The sequence below is a fragment of the Podarcis cretensis genome, assembly GCF_951804945.1.
Source record: "Podarcis cretensis genome assembly, chromosome: 3".
NCBI classification, from domain to species: Eukaryota; Metazoa; Chordata; class Lepidosauria; order Squamata; family Lacertidae; genus Podarcis; species Podarcis cretensis.
The window spans coordinates 116,994,035-117,006,835 of record NC_137172.1 but is presented as its reverse complement, the minus strand read 5'-3'; the positions used below and the strand labels follow the sequence as shown (position 1 = coordinate 117,006,835).

At 43.3% G+C, this 12,801-nt stretch overlaps 1 protein-coding gene across 1 annotated transcript in view; it reads left to right on the top strand.

Moving 5' to 3' along the window:
* SLC23A1 (solute carrier family 23 member 1) overlaps positions 1 to 12,801 on the top strand; it is a 67,157-nt gene that overhangs the window by 17,725 nt on the left and 36,631 nt on the right. The gene's annotated exons all lie outside the window — the stretch shown is intronic.

The following is a 12,801-nucleotide window of genomic DNA, read 5'->3' as shown; positions in this document are numbered from 1 at the left end:
ACCCCTCTCAGAACTACAATTCCCCCCACCCCACCCCACCCCGCCCCGGTAACAAACTCCCAACAGCTAGCACTCAACTCCTCTAACTCATTAGCTTGTTTTGGCAGTAGAACTCCCCCTGCCTTTTCCTCCGCAGTGCCTCTGTGTGGCAGCAAAAGTTAGCATAACGGAAAAGGACGGCAGAGTCCTGATCCTCTGTGAGGATCAGAGCATGGCAAGAGGCAAACAGCAGCAGCACCAACCAAGACATAGCTCAGTTGTCATGCCCAGAGGGTTTCACCCATAATGCTTTCATGGGGTGCTTCTAGACAACCTGTTTGGTAAAGGTAAAAGGTAAAAGACCCCTGGATGGTTAAGTCCAGTCAAAGGCGACTATGGGGTTGTGACGCTCATCTCGCTTTCAGGCTGCGCGAGCCGGCATTTGTCCACAGACAGCTTTCCGGGTCATGTGGCCAGCAGGACTAAACCACTTCTGGTGCAACAGATGAAACCAGAGCGCACGGAAACACCATTTACTTTCCCGCCGTAGCAGTACCTGTTTATCTACTTGCACTGGTGTGCTTTCGAACTGCTAGGTTGGCAGGAGCTGGGACAAAGCAGCGAGAGCTCACTCCATCGAGCGGATTCAAACCGCCAACCTTCCAAATGGCAAGTCCAAGAGGCTCAGTGGTTTAGACCACAGCACCACCCGCGTCCTATTAGACAACTTGTTCATTTCACATTCATCGTGATTTGTTTGGAGAGAGACTAGATGATGACGAATTAAAATTATATGCCAGGGGATGGGTAGTACCTCGGATGGGAGACAGACACACCATGCTCCTTCTGGGGCAGTTTGTCTACCATATCAATGGGGCCAAGAAGGGGGTCTTCTCATCTGGGCAGCCCAGCACCTCCATACACGCTGTCCAGGTTTGCGCCTCAGAGAGGTCATTTCAGTGCTGCAAAAACAATGTGGGAAGCAGCCAGCATATGTGGCGTCGGGGTGCAAAAAACTTCCCAGCACCCCCAATTTGGGCAGGCCAAAGTTGTTGAGCTATTTTAGGGGGGCATCTCAGAGTTGTTGAGTTTTTTGGGGGGCGCACAACTCTCTCCCATGCCACTGCGGTTGGAGGGAGGAGAGCAATCCCCACAGAGGTTTGGGAGGGAAGCTGTTGTGATAGGAATTTTATGTTCTTAGATATATGGCAACGTTCATAACCACACGTACATAGATCAGCACAGGAAAGCCAACCTGGAACCATTTTGATTCCTAAACTGAGCAAATGTTTCTCTGCATGGTCAAAATGGAAAAGCCTCCCTGTAGCACCCTGCTTGTGGTTAACGCTTAGCTGGAATGAAATATTCAACGCAGCAATAGAGAAATTAAAATAATAATTTATTTGTCAGACAAATAAATACGAGGCACAGTGGTATATGGTTACCAAGCTCTGGCCAGGCCTCCTGCCATTCTGGCCAGCACTTATATTTCCTTAATCCAGCCCCCTTGCTCCTCCTGTGGCTGCCTCTGTCCAATCAGCCTGGTTGAAATTCCTATTGGCTGTTTGCTAGAACCAATCACAAAAGATACACCCATTTCCTATTGCCCTTTTTTGGGAAACAAAAAGCTATATATTCTTCTATCTATAAATGACAAATAAGTAGTAATATATCTTACATGTGTCTCAACAAGGAATCTTAATTACCAGCTCACCTCTTGCCCTCCTTGCCCTATTGCCTTCCAAAACAGATGGTTAATCTTGAATTTTTATCTTAAACATATGTCAAGGATTTTGAGTTCACATCAACATTGAGAGATCTCCTTCATTTGAAGGTTTCTAAACAAAAGGCCTGACAACCATATATCAGGAGTGCTCGATGGCGTCTCCTGTCTGGCAGGAGGCTGGGCTGGTGGCTGACTTAATTTCAGGATAGTTACAACTCTTACAACTATATGAAATAAGAATCTAGCATTTTTTAAATCCTTTGCATAATTATATTTAAACTAATATATTTAATACATAAACAACCTTTTAAAAGGAAAAGAAATCTTAAAAGGATCTTAGTTTAAGAAAGAAACAGCTTTAGAAAAGACTTCCCAAAAATGCTCTCTTTCTGCCAGCCAGACCAGTTGCTTTTCAATTTGCTCTTGGCCTTTTTTTAACCTTAGGAAGAAGATATGGCTCATTTTACTATTTATCAACCCTTAATTTGTAGGGTCAGTGTAACCTTGGCTGTCAGCCTGTAATTCCCTTTTTACGACTTTGAGAATTGTTTTCTGCTATAAATCAGGGGGGCCCCTTGTCTAGGAGAAAAACATTTTGCCAAGGTTCTTAGGCAGCTGCTCTTCTGCCTGGCATGAACATTTGAAAATCTTTAAGCTCATTTTAAGATACAAGCCCTGATTAAACATATAAGCTTTAATAAAAATTCAGGCTTATGATTAGATGCCTCATCCCCATTGTCTCTTCCTTCACAAATCCTGCCTTAATCTGTGTTTGAATAAGGGTGTAAGCCTTATCATTACAAAAGACTGCCCAGGCTCCCCAAGAAATCCAATCAAGTAACCTGCCAGACAGGAAATAAACAAAGCGACAGGAGAAAACAACATGCAAATGTTCTGTTTTAGTTCACCTTATCTGAGGGGTGGTCTTAGGTTACACCCCTTCTGTGATGAATGCATAATGTTTCTGGGGGTGGTCTTGATCTACAGGATGGGAATTTCAAAAGTCCTTATAAGCCCTTGCACAGCAATTTTGGGCGTCCTCCTCCTCTCCTGCGTGTGAGGGGAGCACCCTGTTGCAACAGATCAATAAAGATCAGGCTTACTAGCTGCTTTGCTTCTCAATATTCTCTGGTTGGCCTCTGTTATTCTCTCCTACCAATAGGGAACCTATGTAAGGACTCTATATGGGCTCTTGGATACCCCATAAGGGAAAAGGGCATATTTTTTATTTACAACACTGTGCCCTCCTGCCTGCCAATCCCAGGCACGCAGGAGGGGAGAGCCAGCCAGCTGTCTCAGGGCCCGCAGCAGAAATGCCTGCGGCGCTCCGATGAGCTCTGCTCTGCACCGGCTGTCGGCTGGCCTGGCTCTTCATTTTTTTTTTTTTATTATATAATTTTTATTAATCAACATCAACAAACAAAATAAAACAAAACAAAATACATTGATTCACATCATTTTCATAACTTATTTCTCTTTTGGACTTCCCTCAGCTGTCCCGTAAATCATCCATAGTCATAATTTTAATTACACATTTCTCAAATTTATATTGACATTATTTATCTCTTTTTTCCTATTCCCTTTAGACAATATTTCTTACTTTTTTACAGAGCTTCTTTGAATCCCTTAAGCGTCATCTGTCCTTCACTTAAATATTCCAGATATTCCACGAATTTCCCCCAGTCCTCGATGAACTTTTGGTCTCTTAAGTATCTGATCTTCCCTGTCAATTTATCTAACTCTGCGTAATCTAACAATTTCATTCTCCACTCTTCCACGGTCGGTATTTCTTGCTGTTTCCATTTCTGGGCCAGTAACACTCTTGCAGCTGTGATTGCATATCGATAGAATTTACAGTCTTTCCTTTTTATCTCCTTTCCTACTATCCCTAACAGAAAGACTTCTGGCTTCTTTACAAATGTGTATTTTAAGATCTTCTTTAACTCATTATATATTTTTTCCCAGAAGTCTTTCACTTTCTTACATTCCCACCACATGTGGTAGAAAGTACCCTCCTTATCCCTACACTTCCAACACCTATTACATGTCTTATACATTTTCGCCAGTTTTACCGGTGTCATATACCATCTATAGAACATCTTCATCGTATTCTCTTTCAACGTCACACATGCCGTGAATTTCAGACCCTCCTTCCATAATTTCTCCCAATCCTCAAACTGTATATTATGACCCACATCGGCTGGCCTGGCTCTTCAATCTCTTGACTCCAAATCTCGGCCCTGGACTCTTGGCCTGGCACTCCTGAGAGTCCGGTGCCTGGGTCCCCCGCACCCCTAGTGCCTATGGGTAAGCCGGCCCTGGAGGCAGCAATGACAAGTTACCGGTCTCTGCAGCCACACCAGGCGCTGCGATTCTCCAGCAGTTTGACTGCAACCTCTGGAGGTGTACTCCATTGTCTCTCGAGACAGACGGACGCCAACAACAACAACATCATCCGCAGATCACTGGGCAGTTTCACAACATCTAACTACAAAATGAGAGCACAGAATGCAGAAGAAAAACAAGAAGGAAATCAAAAGGAAATCAATAACCCATCACTCTCACAAACACATTTAAAAGGACTTGTGAGTGGGCTATTTAATGAGCACTCATTGTGATATGTTTGTGGGAAGGTGAATTGACATCACATCAAAGCAAGCATTATCCCACACTTTCTGGTGCATTTTCCTGGGTTTGGGGCACAAGACATCCCGATCAGCTATAACTGCACTACCTGAATTTGCCGGAATATGAACGAATCGCACCTGAAAATAGCAACAGCCTGGAAGCCACCATAACATACTTGACAAGACCTTAGAGCACAAATTGCTAAGATCTGCAGCAGACTCGTCCTCCATATTGCCTGGATTCAAGGTTTTTTGTTTAGTGACTTTCAGCAAACTGGTAAAGTTGTATCAGCAATTCCATTATGAGACCTTTCGGGAAGGTAGTCTGAGGGCCTTATGATGATGTGTTTAAAGTAGAATCTTGGGTTTAAAAAATAAATAAACCAGCAGAATGTATTCTTTTTCATTTTTCCTGCATGTGTGTTTGCTGGCTTTGTGTATGCATTCCTGAAAGCAAGCAAGCAAGCAAGCAAGCAAGAAAAAGATATATTTTTTGATAGCACAGAATAATATAAATATGCTACCGCATTAGTAAAAATCATAAAAAAGTAAAAAGTTTTGACAGAGATAATATTCCATTGTATACTAACTAAATGTGACCTTTGGATGAAGAGTGGTATATAAATACACAAATAATAATAATAAATATCATATAACTAGTGGAGATATTTTATAATTCATTTAAAATACTGTCATAAAAGACATAAGAATAAATATATTGCACCTGTATATAATTATTAATCTCTACCTCCCGCCTTTCCTTATGTTTATTAAATGATAGCAATATCAACAACACTAATCACATATCAAAGCAATAATATGCGATCCATATAATACACTCCTTCTAACAAGTATAGATTAAAATCTTGCTTTTTGTAATTTTAGTAAATGATAAACAGACTCCATTTTTCTACAGAATGGAGTCTAGTTATGAAGTTCAGTAGCTTTTATCTTTCCTCCTCCCTCCTCCCCTAACGGCTATTGCTCTTACGGTTTCAGCAATACAAGAGGAAAGGTTCTGGTAGTATTCTTCCCGATTATTCATTAATCTTATATGTGTGGTTTGCACTTGCATTTTTATTTTTATTTTTAAACTGGATTTGGGGGACAATCTGCGGGATCCTTGAGGAAGGTGGAGGGGAACCTTCTTTAGCGTATTTGCGGTCCCACCAGCCTGTAAAAACTTGCTTCTCAACTAAAACAGTAGCAACTGTTCTTTGAGGCCTTGCAAAGAAGTTAATTCTTAATTTCTCTGCAACTTTTATTAATAGACCCCTAGTTAAAAGAGCTGTGGTTAAAGAGATGGACTTTGATCTGAGTATATGTGGCAAAGCCTGAATTGTAAGTGCTGAATCTAACCATTTCCTTGCTGACACTGGCCAAAAGTCCTGAATTCAATGACAGTACACTGGAATAAGCAACTTCCTCTGCCAACCGTCTAGCATTCTGCCTCTCTTTGTTCTTATGTCTAATAATTCTGCTACACATTCCTCACCATAAAGGGAGAATTGGTCCAGCCTCCTCCAAAGGCCACTCACAACGCCATTCATCTTACTCTTTCCTTGCTAATCACTTGTTTCTTTTAAAAATTAAACGTATGGGTTCTGTGAGATATACTCTTTACACAAAAAGATGGTGACCAAGCCAATGCAATTCTGGGCTGCATCAATAGGAGTATAGCATCTAGATCAAGGGAAGTAATAGTGCCACTGTATTCTGCTCTGGTCAGAGCTCACCTGGAGTACTGTGTCCAGTTCTGGGCACCACAGTTCAAGAAGGACACTGACAAACTGGAACGTGTCCAGAGGAGGGCAACCAAAATGGTCAAAGGCCTGGAAACGATGCCTTATGAGGAACGGCTAAGAGAGCTGGGCATGTTTAGCCTGGAGAAGAGGAGGTTAAGGGGTGATATGATAGCCATGTTCAAATATATAAAAGGGTGTCACATAGAGGAGGGAGAAAGGTTGTTTTCTGCTGCTCCAGAGAAGCGGACACGGAGCAATGGTTCCAAACTACAAGAAAGAAGATTCCACCTAAACATTAGGAAGAACTTCCTGACAGTAAGAGCTGTTCGACAGTGGAATTTGCTGCCAAGGAGTGTGGTGGAGTCTCCTTCTTTGGAGGTCTTTAAGCAGAGGCTTGACAACCATATGTCAGGAGTGCTCTGATGGTGTTTCCTGCTTGGCAGGGGGTTGGACTCGATGGCCCTTGTGGTCTCTTCCAACTCTATGATTCTATGATTCACCAAGAACAAACTATGGCACAAGAAAAGCCCACCAGGGTATCTTTTAAACCACCTGAGGAAATCAGTGTAGTGCTATGGGCACAAGCCTTTCTGTGAGAGGATTTCTATACAAGTAGATATTTTAAAGGGCAGCTCATCCTGTACTTTTATAGAACATTGCCCTATCCCATCCAGATGATTAGAGTGGATTGTGTAAAGGACCCCTGACAGTTAAGTCCAGTCTGGGGTTGTGGCACTTATATTGCTTTACAGGCCAAGGGAGCCAACATTTGTACGCAGACAGTTTTTCCAGGTCATGTGGCCAGCACGACTAAGCCGCTTCTGGTGAAGCCAGAGCAGAGCACGGAAATGCCGTTTACCTTCCCGCAGGAAGGTACCTATTTATCTGCTTGCACTTTGACGTGCTTTCAAACTGCTAGGTGGGCAGGAGCAGGGACCGAGCAAGGGAACTCACTCCGTCGTGGGGATTCGAACTGCCAACCTTCCGATTGGCAAGCCCTAGGCTCTGTGGTTTAGACCACAGCGCCACCCGCGTCCCTGTTGCGTGGTTACATGGCTACAACAACAGTGCCTTTTCTGAGCATCACCAGCATGGAGCAGAAGGTACCATGGGAGTGGACTATGTAAACATTTCTGGTAAAAATGATCAGGCTACTCCAGTTGCCATACATATGAAACACATCAGAATTAATGTCAGGTGAAACCTTGTTGGTGGTGCTGCCTGGTTGGTGATGCCCCATGACAGGGCCTTTTTGGTGGCGGCTCCCCATTTGTGGAATGCCCTCCATGCTGAAGTGTACCTGTCTCTCTTATTATTGACTTTCAGGTGGAATATATATATGTGTGTGTGTGTGTGTGTGTGTGTGTGTCTTTGCCACCTTAGGCAGAAGGTGCAGCGTGGAAACCAGGAAGTACAGCGTGAACCGACTCCTCTTTTACAAAAATGAGATTTAGTTATACACTTATATGAAATTTGGCTGTCAACAGAAATACATTTCCTTATTTACCCAGACTGCCTTCTCTGAAATAGGCCTTATAGCATGACAAGCCTGGGCTTGTCCAACCTGTTTCTGGTCTCGGGTGGGACAAAGAGGTGAAAAAGAGTGCAACTGTTTAGAGATGGATTAGAGAGAGCTTACAATATCTGCAGAAGTATATTTATGGTATGTGTCATCCTTTTAAACCATTTGTACATTAAAATTGGCATTGTTGTTCCTTCTTCGTCATTGTTCTTGTTGTAATAGTAGCAGGCACTCTGAAAAAACATGATGTTTCCTTGTGGTTATTAAATATGTACCTGTCACCTGTTGTCCAGTCATTTGGCAGTGACCTAATAATAATACAGTGGTACCTCGGGTTAAGAATTTAATTCGTTCTGGAGGTCCGTTCTTAACCTGAAACTGTTCTTAACTTGAGGTACCACTTTAGCTAATGGGGCCTCCTGCTGCCGCTGCGCGATTTCTGTTCTCATCCTGAAGCAAAGTTCTTAACCCGAGGTACTATTTCTGGGTTAGCGGAGTCTGTAACCTGAAGCTTCTGTAACCCGAGATACCACTGTAATAATAATAATATGCCACCCATCTGGCTGGGTTTCCCCAATCACTCTGGGCGGCTAACAACACATAAAAAATGGTAAAACATTAGACATTAAAATTTTCCTGATACAGGGTTGCCTTCAGATGTCTTCTAAAAGTCAGATAGTTGTTTATTTCCTTGACATCTGATGGGAGGGCATTCCACAGTGCAGGTGCCACTACCAAAAAGGCCCTCTCACAGACCTACTAACAGTTGCATTACAATTGAGGTGCAATCTGTGTTCTCTCTAGATGCTCCATCCTCAGTGTGTTTCTGAGGGCAGGGTGTTACATGCAAACACAGTGATGGGACCAAACATGACATCCCTGTGGGGTCATTCCATGCCAAATCACCCTGGCACCATGAAAAATAAGCGAAACAGGAGGTTTTTTCTAACCTGACGCAGAAATTGCATTAGCCTAAATAGCGCAAAAATCAAAATTTTCAAAAAATTGTCCTGTGCTCAATTTTGGACCAAAAAAAATTCTTCATTTGAGGTTATCTCATAGGTAATAATTTTTATATTACACATAATAATTTTTTTGAAAGAAAATCTGAGTTGTGAGAGCACGGTTAAGTATTAAAATCAGATGATTTGGCGTGGAATGACCCTGTGTTCCTTTGTAATGTGAAGGAACACTGTGAATACTTCCGAGTCCTAGATATCCACAGTCTCATGGGCTGGTGGAAAATGGTGTCAAGATAATCAAAGGAATGATCTAGAACACAGAGGATTCAAACACAGAGCCAGCCTTGGCTACGCTAAATTACAGGACTCTTTCCTACTGAACTGTTGTTTGGGAGAAAGCGAAGAACCATATTTGTTTAGTCCTAAGCATACAAAAAAATTAATTGGTTATATTACTTCATATCCAGGTATGCCCCGAGTCTTCTTTATTAGGCCAGCCTAACTAAGCTTTTTAGGGACGCAGGTGGCGCTGTGGGTTAAAGCCTCAGCGCCTAGGACTTGCCGATCGAAAGGTCGGCGGTTCGAATCCCTGCGCCGGGGTGCGCTCCCGCTGCTCGGTCCCAGCGCCTGCCAACCTAGCAGTTCGAAAGCACCTCCGGGTGCAAGTAGATAAATAGGGACCGCTTACCAGCGGGAAGGTAAACGGCGTTTCCGTGTGCGGCTCTGGCTCTGGCTCTGGCCAGAGCAGCGATGTCACGCTGGCCACGTGACCCGGAAGTGTCTCCGGACAGCGCTGGCCCCTGGCCTCTTAAGTGAGATGGGCGCACAACCCCAGAGTCTGTCAAGACTGGCCCGTACGGGCAGGGGTACCTTTACCTTTACCTTTAACTAAGTTTTAGTAAGATTAAATTTTGTATTGTGTAAGCACTTTATCTTTGAAAACCAACAGGAACTTTCCACATCATCTAATAGCAGAAATCACTCGTTTCTCCCCCAAATATAAGTAACAAGCCTTCATCTCACCCTTCCACTATTGCTGCTTCCCCTTCACAGAATCACAGATCCTCCATTTCCTTTTAAATCACTCTTAAGCAGATTTTGCATTTTGCACCTATTCAGCACCTCCCCTCCAACAGACATCTTATTTATTTCTTTTTTCCAAGGAGGGTTGTTTATGGCCCTAGATTACCTCGATTACTTCACAATCCCATGATAAATGGCTCAAGGAACTGGGGTGGGTGGGGTTTGCCACAGTTGGGCAAAGGTATTAGAGTGTGTACTGGCACTGCCCAGGCAAATTCAGTGTTGTTGTTGTTTTTAAAAAACAAGACAAAACCAAAACTCCACTAGCAACAAAACAAGGAATCCTGAGTCATACTCTTGAAAGGAGGAAGAAAGCACCTTTTCACTGGGAGTATATATGTTGTGGAGCACATTTGCTTAAGAAAGGCTGATAAGAGACAACCCAAGCAGATATGAATTGTGAAGAGCAGCAAGGGGCAGGTAATTGCAGATGTGCTCCTATCTCTAATGCAATATCCTGGCTTTTAAAAATCTTCAGATTTGAAAAGAACTACCACAGTCAAATCTACCACAGATTTGAAAAGAACTACCACTTGGGACGCAGGTGGCGCTGTGGGTTAAAGCCTCAGCGCCTAGGACTTGCCGATCGAAAGGTCGGCGGTTCGAATCCCTGCGGCGGGGTGCGCTCCCGCTGCTCGGTCCCAGCGCCTGCCAACCTAGCAGTTCGAAAGCACCTCCGGGTGCAAGTAGATAAATAGGGACCGCTTACCAGCGGGAAGGTAAACAGCGTTTCCGTGTGCGGCTCTGGCTCGCCAGAGCAGCGATGTCATGCTGGCCACGTGACCCGGAAGTGTCTCCGGACAGCGCTGGCCCCTGGCCTCTTAAGTGAGATGGGCGCACAACCCCAGAGTCTGTCAAGACTGGCCCGTACGGGCAGGGGTACCTTTACCTTTACCTTACCACAGTCAAGCCGATAATATATATATATATATTTTAATAATATTTATTAAAAATTTTCCAGAATAAAAAGGAAAGATAGCAAGAAAAAAACAAAAAACAAATATGATTTACACTTGGTTTCAGTGGCATCTTTCCCGGACTTCCCCCCCCTCCCCCTCTTGTATTCCATTTCCCTTAAATTGATTCCACAGATTCTTACCCCAAATTTTAAAACCTTATTTGTAATTTTAAATAACCCATTTATTCCAAATTAATTTATCTTATTTATCTTAATGAACCATTTCTCCTTATACTTTATATAATTCCCTAAGATCGACCCCATTTCCCTTCCACGAATTCCCCTATTTTCAAACAACAAACATGAAAAAAGAAAAGAAAGAAATAATATATAATTTTACAGCCTTTGGATTCCAAATCTCCCCCCCCCCCCCATTCCCCGGTTCCAATCCCCAAAGTTCATCCATTGTCTACTGCCAGCCTGGTGTATCCACGTCTATATCTCAACTCCACTTTGCCGTCTTTTGATAGCTTTTAATTTCAGAAAGTCCAATCTCGAAAAAACTCTCAGAAAAAGTCATTGTTCTTCCATCCAGACCTCTATGTTTAAGAGTCTAACTTAAATTCTATTTCTTGGTCCTTTTAAAGTCTGGATGTTCCAAATACTCCGGCTTCAAATTTGGTCCAGCTCTTATTCCTCAGGTTGCTTTTTCCTGTTCTGCTGCAGAAACCTTCTAATTCAGAAACTTCTTGTTCTCCACAGAGGCTTTTGTTATTCAGGAACATAACTTGCGTCAAGTCCCTTCCTTTCTTCAATAGATAAATCCATTGTCTCCTTTAGTATAGAAACCTCTGTACACAAAATAATGCTTTGTTTTTGCAGCTTTCCCAAGAGATAACAAATCCTGCTCAAATTCATAGTATTTTTCCACTTGCTGCTACTGTTGCAATGTCCCAGCCTCCCTCTAGAGGGAATATGGTAACTTAATTTCTTTCACAATCAGACCCAAAAGTCAAATAACTTGTTGCCTTTATTTCCAATAATTTATGTCCAAATTGTAACAAATCTAACCAGCAAAGCCATCGTAACAAAGTTCTCTTTTATTTTCCTGCTTTGACAGCTACTTTGACAGCTGTCAAAGTTTCTGTGTCTCTTCACCAGTCTCTCATAGCGGATCGTTCCCGGTTCCCGGGGGGGGGGTTGCATTTTAGTTCCCACAAATCAGTCTTCTCCAGCACAATTATTGTAATTTCCCTTCGTGAAGTTAAAAATTTTTTTCAGGTAAACAAGTTCATCTCTCGATCTTAGTTGTCAAATCCTTGCGTTGAGCCATCTACAACAGGGGGGGGCGGACTTCCTTTTTGCACTCCCCCCGCTCGCTCCAAATTCAAAGATCAAATTTCCCTTTTAAGTCCAATCAATTTACTCACGGGTTGTTCCTTTTAGTCCAAATCCGAAATTTTCAAAGAAGAAGTCGTTGCTCTCCGCCGAATGGCATGCGGCTTCACTGGGCAGGGGAAGCATTGGACTCACAGCACCACACCCCCCCCCCCGTCACCCGCTCCGCAGCCTTTAAAAAGGCTCCTTCGTGGGTCGGGGGGGCGCAAACGGTGCCCGCCGAGTCACCAAGTCTATGGGCATCTCCGCCCATGGTTTTTGAGGGTCCCCGCGTCGCCGGCACGGCAGGACCCGACCCCTACCCAGCCGACTCCCTCCGGAGCTCGGAGGGAGTCCGCCATTCGACGATGGCGCCGACCCGGAAGTCCCAGTCAAGCCGATAATATATGCCTTTTTTGATTCACAGCTAGTGGGCGATATCCAACCAAATCCTATGGAGAGAAGACCCATTGAAATTAGTAAACTTAAGTCACTTTGGTCCAATGATTTCAATGGGTCTACTCTGAGTTATGCTGGATACCGTCCGCTATGTTTATTTTCTATTCTACATCCTATTCTTTCTCTAGCAATTATATCATTAATGAAACTGCCTGATCTCATTCATAACCTTAGTGTCTCAGTGCAGTGGCTGTGGAGATGCAGAAATTAAAGTAATTTACACAGTGTACTACTGGGTTATGTAGTACAATTTGGGGAAGGGGTTGGAAGGGATACTAAAGAAAAATATGACAGAAAACAGTGTGGGCTGGCTTGTTTTCTCGCCACCTACCCACCTATTAAAACAATGTTAACGGAGATGTTTTCGTTTCTGTGGTTTCCAACAAAATGTCACGTTTGGATCCTGGCTGCCTGAGTCGAATT